The sequence below is a fragment of the Ornithodoros turicata genome, chromosome 1 (assembly GCF_037126465.1).
Source record: "Ornithodoros turicata isolate Travis chromosome 1, ASM3712646v1, whole genome shotgun sequence".
Classification (NCBI taxonomy): Eukaryota; Metazoa; Arthropoda; class Arachnida; order Ixodida; family Argasidae; genus Ornithodoros; species Ornithodoros turicata.
In genome coordinates this window covers 234,589,519-234,601,564 of record NC_088201.1, presented here as the reverse complement: position 1 = coordinate 234,601,564, position 12,046 = coordinate 234,589,519, and positions in this window count along the sequence as shown.

Sequence of the window (12,046 nt, the reverse complement as noted above, 5' to 3'; positions counted from 1 at the left end):
TTCTGCAACTGAGGAGAATGTTACGACAAGACCGCCAAGGAGTACCTGACACGAAAAAAATGTCAACCTCTATCCCACGGTCTTATACATTAAAGGGACTATGAAACGATTTTTTTCTTCGTTTCGTTCGAAAGAAGACATTTTTCTGAGTCTCGAACCCAAATTTTACCTTCGTCGCGCGAGCAGTTTTCTCGGGAGCGAATTTAAACGGAGCGGCGAAAGGAGGACAACTGGCTCCGCGCCGTGGCGAGCTACCGAGCGGAGACACAGCGGGCAACTTGACGGGACCACGGCCGGCTCAGCAACACGTCATCGTGACGTGTTGCCGAGCCGAGGAATCACGCCAGGAGCATGCGCCGTAGGATCCCGCGTATGCGTTCATCTGGAGTGGCCATGACGGCAGCTTTCGCGCGACCGTCGCATCCTGTGGTTTTCGTCGACATGCCGAGACGATGTTGGATAGTTGGTTGCCCCAATTTACGTCAATATTCGCTTGGTATCCAATGTTTCATGCTTATCAGTGACGAGACGGACAGCTTTTGACGCCACAAAGCAATCGGACTGCCGGCGTGGAAAGACGATGCGGTGCCATCGACTAGCTGCTCGTGTTTGTAGTGGACATTTGCATGATCGAATTTACGAAGCGTACGCTGAACCTCTTCAACGTACTGGATAACGAGCATAGTGTCGTCTGAATCAAGGTGTACCACAATCACAATACCTGTCCACAACTGGGAAAGAACATCCACCTAAACGGCGCAGGTGTGAGTATTATTCGTTATTGGAGCTGACAAAGGTCTCTCAACGCTAAATGTTCAGATTTACGACGTGTTCAACATTAAATACAGAATACGTGACGTGCTCATAAATAAACTTCTTGCATGAAACATAGTCTGCCACCTGTAGAACAATAAATGCAGAGTAAATCAAAATCGCCTAAAGGCGCGAAGCTGCTTTGAATAATAACAGTAATGATGTAAATGTAATGAGTTGAAACAAAGTAAAACAAAACATTAGACCATTAGGTCACCAAGTCTTTTACGATAATTCGTGCAAACAAATCGAGCAACAAAGGGGGCATCTTCCAAATATCACAGTCTCACTTCAGAACGCACTTCCTTTGTTGTCAGATTGCTAACATGTAAACATAACTGCAACTGACGTAAATATAACTGCAACGCCAAGCAACCACCAGACACTTACCATTGGTGACGGCGATACAACCAATACATGTTGCGGTGAATCGCTAGAGGCCCACGTAACTCGTCAGCGAAACTCTCAAAGCCACGGAGGTGCGTGAGTTCCTTGTTGTGAACGGCCGCAGATCAGACGACGAATACATTCGACGAACAAAGTACAGCTCACATGTCATACTTGCCAGTTCAACTGTAGCAAACGATTCACATGCAAAAAGCTGTTCATTATAGCGTGTTATCCGAACGCCTCCAACCAAGAAAACGTAATGCTTCAACTTCAACCCTCAGACGCGACCAGAGACCTTGTGACCTTGTATGTGCGACTGAACGGCGGCAGCCACAGCGCGAGCTCGCGGCATTACTTGCCATTGTGCAACACCGATGACGTCACGGGGAACCGAAGTGCGGTCCGTACAGTTACACCATCGACAGAGAAATATGCGCGGGAGAGGATGAACGCGGAAGAGACATTTCCAGCGCGCGCTCCTCGCAGAGTGGAGCGATTTCGTCCGGAAAAATGTGTGGCATATTAGTTTCTCTGCGGGAAGAAGAGTTTCCAGCGAAAAAAAGTATGAGGGTTCGGGAAATTTCATAGTCCCTTTAAGGCCACATAATTGAAGCGTCTTATCAGGACTCTGCGTGGCAGAATATTCAGGTACTTTAGAATGACCGGAAAGTAACACTTCGTTTGCGCACCTCCCAAAATCGCACTGTACTACAAGAAAACCAAACATAGAAAGTTGGGCGATCGGTCCGTCCGAAGCAACTTCGGAAGACGAATGGGAATTGTTGAATAAAATAAACGGTAAGCCAGTCGTACCCTCTGTGAAAAAGAAGCTTAAAGTCGGGGATAATAATAATAAGTGAGATTCCAACTGCACCAAAGAGCATTTCAAAGAGCTCAGAAGAAAGATGGTCACCTCAGATTAACTCTCTCCCGCCTGAAAGAAACCTGCCCTGCCGTCGTTCATCTGGAAGAGTACCAGCGCGAGAAAGTGAACTGAGCTTTTGGAGACTTTACTGGACACGTTTTAGTTGCAATTAGAAGTAATTAGAACATCCCAAAGTAAGTTGGACCATCCAGATAGTCATCATTACACTACCTGGTGTCACCTATACATGTGCCCAGACCATTCCATATCTTGCCGGCAACTGGAGGTCATAAAAAATAAATAGAAAGTGAGCGAACAGAGATAGTTAGTTTAATTTAAAATCGTGGACGTCGCTCTGAAGAAAGCAGCAGCACCCGTCCCCTCTGTCCAGCTTCACGACGGTTGCAGAGCCACACCAGGCAACTGCGTGACCACCAGTGCTGCACGTGCTGGTTCGCCAGGTGTGACGTGATCATGGCAGGTCTGGGCAGGTTGGGACAGCTCTGGACAAACAATGAGAAATACACTTATACTCAGAACAGAACAGGGGAATGGAAGCTTTTGTGAAAGAAAGAATGAAATATGCTAACAAGGGACACCATCAATAGCTAACAACATGGAACAAACAATAGATCAGCCCACTCTCCACAACAGCGACGGTCACAAGCAGCGCAGCGCGGCATGTCGTCTTTGTTCAAGAGCCAGGTACAGAACTGAATTGTAATGCTTTTTTCTGACTGTATAAAGTCACGCATCTGCTCTCCTAGTGGTTACTTTGTGAGCAAATTTAATTGGACAATTATTAAGAATCATGCCAGCGTAAGTCTTGTCCCGGTAGCCAAGGGTATATGGCAGGTTTTACGAAAGACAGGAAATGGCGAGCTTGCACGGACAAGAATTGCAACAATAGCAAACAACATCTGACATGAAAAGGTTCGACAATGTGTCCGGTTGGGTCGTTGCAATTCAGACTGGAAATAGCACCAACCAATGCCCACCAAAAGGAGGATTCGAAGCCCGTTCGGTTTCTTCTTCGAAGGTGACTAAAATGGTCACGTGAAACGGCTTTTATGCTAGCAGGCGATTGTTTTGAAGTCAGGGGCGCGTTCCCGGACACTGCACGAGCTCGCGACTTCGCACTGACCACGCCCATCGTTGACGCTACGCAGGAGGACGACGAAAGTGCGGGAACACTACCGTTGCGCGATCCGCCACGGGATGACGACACTCTCGGCTACAGGTCTGCTGCGAACGCACTTAGTACCAGAAATGAAGTTGAAATAATGTGTAAACAGGACACATATTTTTGGTTACATAAACAATTACACTGTAAGTACGCCTCGAAACAACATTCCTTTCAACTGTTTGATTTCTGGTTCAAATCAACCAATGAGAAACCTGAAAAAGCGGTTGAGAGCAGAGTTGTGCCTAACTCGTTACAAGTAACTCGTTACTTGGTAACGGTTACTTTTTTGGTAACGAAGTAACGATTCAGCTACTTTTAAAATATGGTAGTGGTAACGGAATCAGATACAAAAATTGGTAACTCGTTACTGACGTTACTCGTTCCTTTGCTTCAGCGCGGGGGAGCACATTTCGGCACCCCGTGCGGCACAATGCGTGCAGATCTGACCTGCGTGACCCACGACCACGTGTGACTCAATGTATTATTGCAATCCCTCCCTGGATCTGTTGTCCTTTTCTTTTGTTTCCGTAATCTCCGATCATCACTCCTTCCCAAGAATGGACACCAATTGTGCAATGGCTACGAAAACGCGTGTCGATTTCTATCCTTTTCTTGTCTTTGCTAAGCTTCTGAGCGCCCTAAATTATGACGCAGCCCCTCGTCTGTTTTGGGGAGCCGTTGGTGATCGGTGGCACGAAAACCGGTGCCGTTTCTTGCGTTCCCCACTTCGGAAAGAAGGAAGGGTCCAGGCAAGCTTATATAGACTCATGGTAAGGGGCCGGGAGACACGGAACACGAAGGACGGACGGCAAATTATCAGACTCAGCAAAAAGGTTTATTACAATGACCCATACCAAAGACGTGACGCAGAGGGGCAACAAGACAATTAACGAAGGGTCACTAATCACGCTGCCACGTGTGGCGGCATGTTTGTTAGCTCCTTTAACTATGCGACGGTAACGTAAAAGTAACGCGTTACCTGTGAGTAACGAGAACTCGTTACTTTTGTATGTCGGTAACGAGTAGCGTATTTAGTTACTTTTTTCTGAAGTAACAAGTAACGGTATTTAGTTCCTTTTTTTTGGTAAGGGGCACAAGTCTGGTTGTGAGTCAAACTTGGACGCGCGCATCACTTCAAAAATTTTGTGAGTATGATAGTTCTTCAGATATTATTCCGTATGCTATAACTTAGTCGCCTGCTACCTCTTGCAACATCGTAACACAAGAAAACTGAGTGTGAACGATATTTATGTAATTCCTTGCTGCATTTCGGTTTTTGCTTCGATATTTTGCATGACTGCTCACAGTGTCTGCAAGGCGTCGTGCATAAAATGTTGCTTGCTATCTATAGAATTGTATCAGCTTCATCAACTTTCACCTGTGTAGCGGTGAAATTACGTTTCTCTGCGCACCTATCGCCGGACGTTAAACCACTTGTAATATGTTTTGATGTAGACGGAAGGTTTAAGTAATGCTATGTTAGCACAGTTGAAAGCTCCTGTGGTTGAGCACAGTTGAGCAGTGGTTGACCGCCGTATTCTTGAACAAGCCTCGACTCGACGCTCCGCCACGACTCCAACGAGTGGAGGAAAGTGACGCTGCTCCACTCGAAGAGCCCATGCGTTTCATGAACCAGCTTCGGGGATTCCTCCGCCAAGGCGCTCCTCGACAAACCGTCCTCGAATAAAGCTGTAGTCTCGTCCCCAGCCGTCTTTCGGGACCACTCGAAAATGTTAATTATCGTGCTTAAAACACACTTATGGCATGAAAAATAAATGTAATTCTTTGCTTTATTTCGACCAACGTGCATGACAAACACAAACACAAAGGTCAGCAAGTGTTTGAAGAAGGGTGCAGGTGTTTCGAACAGGGAAACAGACTGATAAGTTTCCTAGTTTTCTGGTCTGGCAATTAGAACCACAACGGCAGCAGCTAGCTTAATGGCATGGTCACCTCGTATCAAATAATATGAAAGATGATGTCACTGCTTGTCACTCTTCTATTACGTTACAATATGTGGCGTGAATGACTGTTTGTTAGTGGATGGGTACGTTTACCCAACGCCTTGAGGGTAGCTATAAACAATCAAACAAACAAAACAGATTTTACAACAACATCCCGAGCAAAGAATCGGGGAGACCATTCTTGGGGAGTCACCGCGAGCATGTCGTACGAATTTATATGGCCCTCAATCGCGCTCTGCCTAAACGGTGGAGCCTGTTATCCCACCCAACAAACGGAATTCGTACTATTGGAACAACAACTGCAAAAAAAAAAAAGAAAACGAGAGAAAAAAAACATTAATGAAAGATTTCTTGAGCGGTTTCGGTGATAGCTGGAGCGGGGGTTGGGCCGGCTTGATACAGTATAAAGATTACGGAAAAACATTGAGGAGGCAGATCAGATGTTTATTTTTTTAGATGTCCAGTCCATGCACTGTTTCTTTTTTTGCACCACTTTTTGCGTGAAAACATCCTTCAAACACACCTTCTTTGTGCTAAATAGCGCGAAAGAAGGAAAATTTATTACACCTCGTCTTGAAAAGTGCGATACTGCGAGAGGGTGTGGGATTTTTTCCACAACGCGGCACACCGTCGTTTCTGACACATTCACAATGTCTCCCGTGGCAGTTCGAAAAGTCCTAACGCCACTAAAATCACATGTCGACGGGCAGCTGTAGCACAGGAGGTAGAAGCAGCCCACGATTGCACACATTCTCCTCCACTGGCAATGTATCCAAAAGGCTTCGTACGGTTTTCTTCATGAAGCGGTACCCTATACCATATCAGGAACTCGTGATCATCAAAACGGTCAAAAGGAGTTTAATGGCTCCTTATTGAACATTGTCGCTCTGTGGTAATGTTGTCAGCACCCAGTTAAAGGCCATCGTGGCACAAAACGCAGTCGATGGACGCAGCGAACGACCTGTCTTCCGCCATGACACCAGCCAAACTCGAGTTGAGGAGCGTAAAAATCTCGAGGTAGCATCGGTGCTACCTCGAGATTTTTCGAGGAATGCACGGAGGAATTCCTCCACTCGAGGAGCGTTTCGACTCAAGGTCGATTTATGAAGCGCAAAACCGGCCTCGAGGAGCAGCTCGAGTCGAGTTTCGAGTCAAGGCTCGTTCAAGAATACGGCGGTGAGTGTTGAGAGTTTTGAAACATGCAGCCATGTACAGTGAAACAAGAAAAAATTACGCACCAGTTCCACGTTTTTGGGCCTTGCAATACACGTTTCGAGACGTTCAGCTGAAGCGTGTGGTGCAGTGCAACTGTTGAAGCACTTGAAAAACCGAACACTAGCACCCGTTAAGGATAAAGCATGGCAGTGACCTAAAACGACTATACTTTCGAATTTAGAAACGAACAAAATGTCTAGCCCATCCAATAAAAAGAAAATACAAAAGTAAAAGATGGTCCACTCATAGGACCTCCTTGAACAAAAAGGGTTGAGATGGACAAAATATGGCCATAATTTTTGTCCGACTTAGCAGGGGAAACTAGCTCAGTCCTGCTTTAGTGTACTTTCAATTACAAAACAGGTGGTCGTCAAGAAGTGAGAGTTGGTGTGCATCTTATTTTATTGCTTTTTCTCACATTATAGATATGGCGAGCGAAACCCAAACGCTGCTGCTGTTGTCACTGCTCGAGGAGTCGTCCCGAACTGTGTAGCAACAGGAGATTCCTCGAGTGTGTGACGACGGCACAGCGCAGAGCGAAATAGGACAGAGGTGCTGCCACCCTGAACGCTGTTGGAACATACAACAAGGACGGCAAGGGATGGCAGCAATTTTGGAAGCACTGGCGCCACAGCGTGCAGAGCCGTGCCAGTGAATTGTCACGAAGACTGCAGGCCACAAGGGGAGGGAGCGGCAACGTTGTCGCTAACGTGGGGCCGGCCCCAGTGGACATCTCATCGCGCCTGTCTGGGCTCGACCGGCGTGTCCTGGCCCTTATGGGCCGGGGCACGACGGTCGGCGTACCAGGAGCGGTGGAGATGTCCATCGAGTCCAGCCTCATGGAAGTGATGTTGCCCGTCTCAGACGTAAGCAATATTACAGCGTTCCTAGCCCAACATGAATATGAAACAAGTGGAAAAGATGAAAGCATGAGTGAATGCAGCACACCTCACAATGTTTATATCAGTTGCACGTTTTCAGAACGAGACAGAGCCGGTTCCCTCCACCTCGGCCGGTCTTCGTGAAACCGAGGAGTCGGGAAGCAGAAGGTAAAGAGGTTTACGAAATGAGTGACGTATAAGCAAAAGGAAATACAAAAAGCACATGCAAGGACACACGTAAGGGACAGTGATAGACAACAGAGCTAGGATTTGTTTACTTTGACGGTCATGGGGGGCTTTTTCACTTAACAGTACATTTGTGTTGTCACAAACATGCATACACTTTCTTGGGTAATACTAGGGCAACACTGCTGTACAATACTAAGATGTAAGAAAATTATTGTTGGCAGTTCTTGCCCGGTTAATATGGGCACCTTTGTCCCCGACAAAAAAAAATTGTCTATAAAGGGAATGGTCCCTATTATTATGTGCTAAGGAAATGACAGAAAGCAATGGAACATTTCAAGATTGACATTACGGATAAAGCAAGTCTGTTATGGTAGTCTTTTTCTCTCGGAATCCTTATGACAAAATAGGAACTACTGTGAATGAAAAGTCCTAGCTTTTCATTTGTACAAGACAGCACTTGGACTGTCCTACTTTAAGATGTTCTCGTGATGAATGTGGGGAGAGACTTGCTACCCTCCATGCAGGTATCGTTCATAATAATTACGGAAACACATTAATTATATTAACTACGTGTAGTTTGTACCCTGTTCTACTCTACATTGTTGGAACAGCGAGTTAACGAGTTATCAATGCACTAAAAATGTTTGATCCTCAGTAGCATCTTCCATAATTCGGGATATCTATATTAACAAGGCTCAGATGCACTTTTACAATGTCGCTAGTGGAAGAATGAAACATTAACAAGGTTTCTGCATAGTAACACTGTATATTGTTTACAGCTGCCCTCTCCTGTGAGCGTCTGAGGTGAGTCATCTGTTCTGTACGTCTGAAACACTGTCTGATAAGTTGGCTTCCCAGTTGTGATGCACAGTTTCTCACGAACACAGGGTCAGGTTTAACGTCTTCTGTTCTCATCTCCTCAGTCTGCCCGGTGGCACCGCCTTTTACCTGTTCCTTCCTTTGCTCATCACGCTTACAAGCATCATCCAGCGGCTCGAGAGTGTTGTACACAAAGCCATGTTATAGAGGACGGCAGAGGCATTGATTATCTTGCAGCACTGGTCAGCAGCGAAGTGCAGTGTGCAGTACCTCTGTAGGCACCAGAATCGCGTCTTCAGTACCCCAAAGTAGTGCTCAATGCACACATGGGTCCTGCTGTGTGCAGTGTTGTAGCTTTGCTCTTAACGCGTTGGAGGCGAACGGACAGGTGCCATGAGCCAGGGCTGGAGCGGGTAGTCGTTATTACCTGTAAATAGTTTTACACTTCAACTAGTTATCCAAGAAAATGTAAATCAAGAATGATTGCCCTCGCACTAAATGTTTTATACATTGAATTGATAATAAATATAGGCAATGTGTTCAATAAAAATGAATCATATGTTAGCACTGGTGCAGCCATAATATTACTGGGTACACTATGCCTGCCAGTTACGCAGAAATCGTTTTGCGTATTCGAAGTACATAATTTTATTATGCAAAGCTGTTGTGCACACTAAAAAAATCAATAGGACACAAATATCTCATACCTACAGGTCAATCTCCATCTTCGAATATAGTTGCAGCTGCTTGATGCGGACTGCAGGCTGTCCATTAAGGAGTACCTGCCACGATCCAGGGAACCTTGTGTTCATGAAGAGAACCTGACTTCAGGCATCACAGACCTGAAAGGAGGAGGAATTGTGTGGTTCAATGTGCTGACATTCTTGTTGATATACAAAAGCTAGCATGCTGGACATCACACATCGGCATATATATGCACATCAAGACATTGATGGAGAGGCAGCCTTTATGGCAATAGCAATTACAATCAACAAACCGCTGATGAAAGAGGCTCTGCTACGACCTGTGTACCACCAATAGCTTATTCCTGAATTATGACACAAAATGAGATACTGTGGGAGACAGCATCCGTTCTTTGTTAATAAGATCAACCAATACGTAACCTGACATACGTTAGCAGCATAGTACGTTTACTACTCAGAGTTAGCGACCTGAAGCATATACTTACCTACATAAACGTACCTTGCACCTAGTTGATGGTGCATTTATAATTTATGACCTGCGTAATAGTATGAATCGAAATAATAGCCTACGATTCTGAATACTAATGCACACTGAATACAAAGAAAATAAAAACCCTTCGCTTTCCACGGTCAGTGTCGTACGATGCGACTGCCAGGCTGAAATACATTATTTAATTACAAAACAATGACCGCTCATCATGCAAAGTTTCAGATTCTCGCAAGTGTGCTTACTGCGTTGCACATCCTCCCGAAAAGCTTCATATACTTCCCGTACAGCCTCATTTGATAGCGACGAATTCATCGTCCGACAGTGTGGAGAAAGCATCGCTACTAATGCGGAATCTGCGCACCGGCTTTTCCTTTGCAGCACTTCGTTCTTCTGAAATGAAACAGAGGTCCGCCATTTTCGACGCGAACAGCGGTAAGCTTTGCGTTAGAGCCCTGCACCATCCGGGGATGGAAGCGGATATCCGCGGATATCCGCAAGATACTTGCGGATTCGGATGAAAATTTAGCACGTTCGGCGGTGTGCGGGTCGGATGCGGATGGCGCGAGGTCGGATGCGGATCGGATGCGGATACGAAGGCAGCGGATCGGTATCGGATCGGATGCGGATATACCGCGTGCTGTCATTTTTCCACCAGCAATTTATTCGTATTGCGCGCCGACAGCCGACAGCGAGCGCATGTTCGGGTTCACCTTTGACCATGCACGGCGGCAAGACGGGAGAGGAGGCATTCTGGCGTCTCGAACCGCGCGAGCACCGACGAGGTAGTAGCGTTCCACGCGTTCCAGAAGTCTCTCCATATCACGTTTGTTGAAAGGTTTACCTTTGCTTGTCGTCATGACTGAGTCCTTCCGTGACAGCATGGAGGCATCCGAAATTATACCAACATGCTTCCGGCGGTCTTTACACGTCTTTCGAAACGTGCGGATTTTGCGGATCGGATGCGGATGGTGCGTTTTGCTCAGGGGATCGGATGCGGATGTAAACTGTTGTGCATGGTGCGGATGCGGATCGGATGCGGATAACGTGTGCGCGGATGCGGGTCGGATGCGGATGCCAAAAATTTCATCCGCGCAGGGCTCTAGTACAGAGTACACGCTTAAAAATGAATTTCACCGCATAGCACGCTCCTAGCCAGCCATCATCTTGAATGATATCGTTATCGGCCCTGATTTGTTGAAAACGGGAGGCGTACGCCTTTTTTGTGACACTTATGGTGTTCATAATTGTCACAAAAAGGGGTACGCCTCCCGTTTTCAACAAATCAGGGCCGATAACCATCTCATTCTATGTTATGGTTGGCTAGGAGCGTGCTATGCGGTGAAGTTCATTTTTAAGAGTGTAAGAGACAGAGAAAGTCGCGACTTTTCAATCAATCAATCACTTTATTTTCCATCATGTGATGAAAGGAGGACCGAGAAAAAGTTGTAAAATACAACTTGACGAGCCCGGGCCCCCTGCCTTTCGTGCAAAGCAACCACCTAAAAAAGAAAAAAAAACGGAAGAAGAAACAAAAAAACAAACAAAAAACTTGCCAGACAGCATCAAGGAAATTATTAGGAAATTGCGAGGAAGTATACAAAGTTTGGAACGTTATATCTAGCATCGCGTTTTTCTTTCTTCTTCTCTCTTTTTTTTACAACACTATCTAAACGTACCACAATCCTCGTACTCCCGCTGTCTTCCTCCTCTCCTACCGGTCGGAACGCCAATCAGCTGGCAAAGAAGCTCAGGCGTTTTTTTACGAGTCCCAATTTTGACAAACGAACCTGAAACGCTGCCCCTATCATCAACTTCCTCCTCTTGCTTGCTTGTTAGTCTTTTGCATTCCAAGTGTCTAAATATTCGCCCGTGTTACAGTGTAAAAAGTCGTAATTTATTTTTCATTTTTACTGTACCTGTTTAGACGGGGGCTTTTTTGCGGCAATTAAGGTATATCCGAATTGCCACAGAAAGGCCTCCCATTTTCAAACGCATGATATAAGAGAAAGGTATTATTGCGAGCACGATCAAGTCTTTGTTGTAACACGGTGTTTGTATTTTTTTATGCAAAGAAGGAAAGTGGCGTAGTAAAGGATACGGGGACAAGTGAAGAACGCTTTCCTTCGTACGTTTCTGTTTTCTTCTCAAAAAGCTACTGATTGAAGAATGCTTGCACCTTGTTTCGTTGCACACTTTCAAACTAGAACTTGACTGCGTAACACGCAGTCAACCGTGTGAACGTGAAGCAAACAAAGGGGAAAAAATGGCGGTTTTTGGGCGGTACAGGTCATAGGAAACGCATGGGGTGAGAACTTGTTTTGCTTCGAACTTTTTTTCTACAAAGTAATAGCATTTGAAAAAAAAAAAAAAACGATAAAACTTCAGGGGAATGACTGCAAAATTTGAAGCACCAGAGACATTATCTTGTATTTTTACGACTCGATCGAAATGTGTAACCTTTGCTAAATTCATCCCTGGTAAGTTGCGCTCTGCGCTTTCCGACGGTGGCGCGAATGCTCTCTCCTGATTT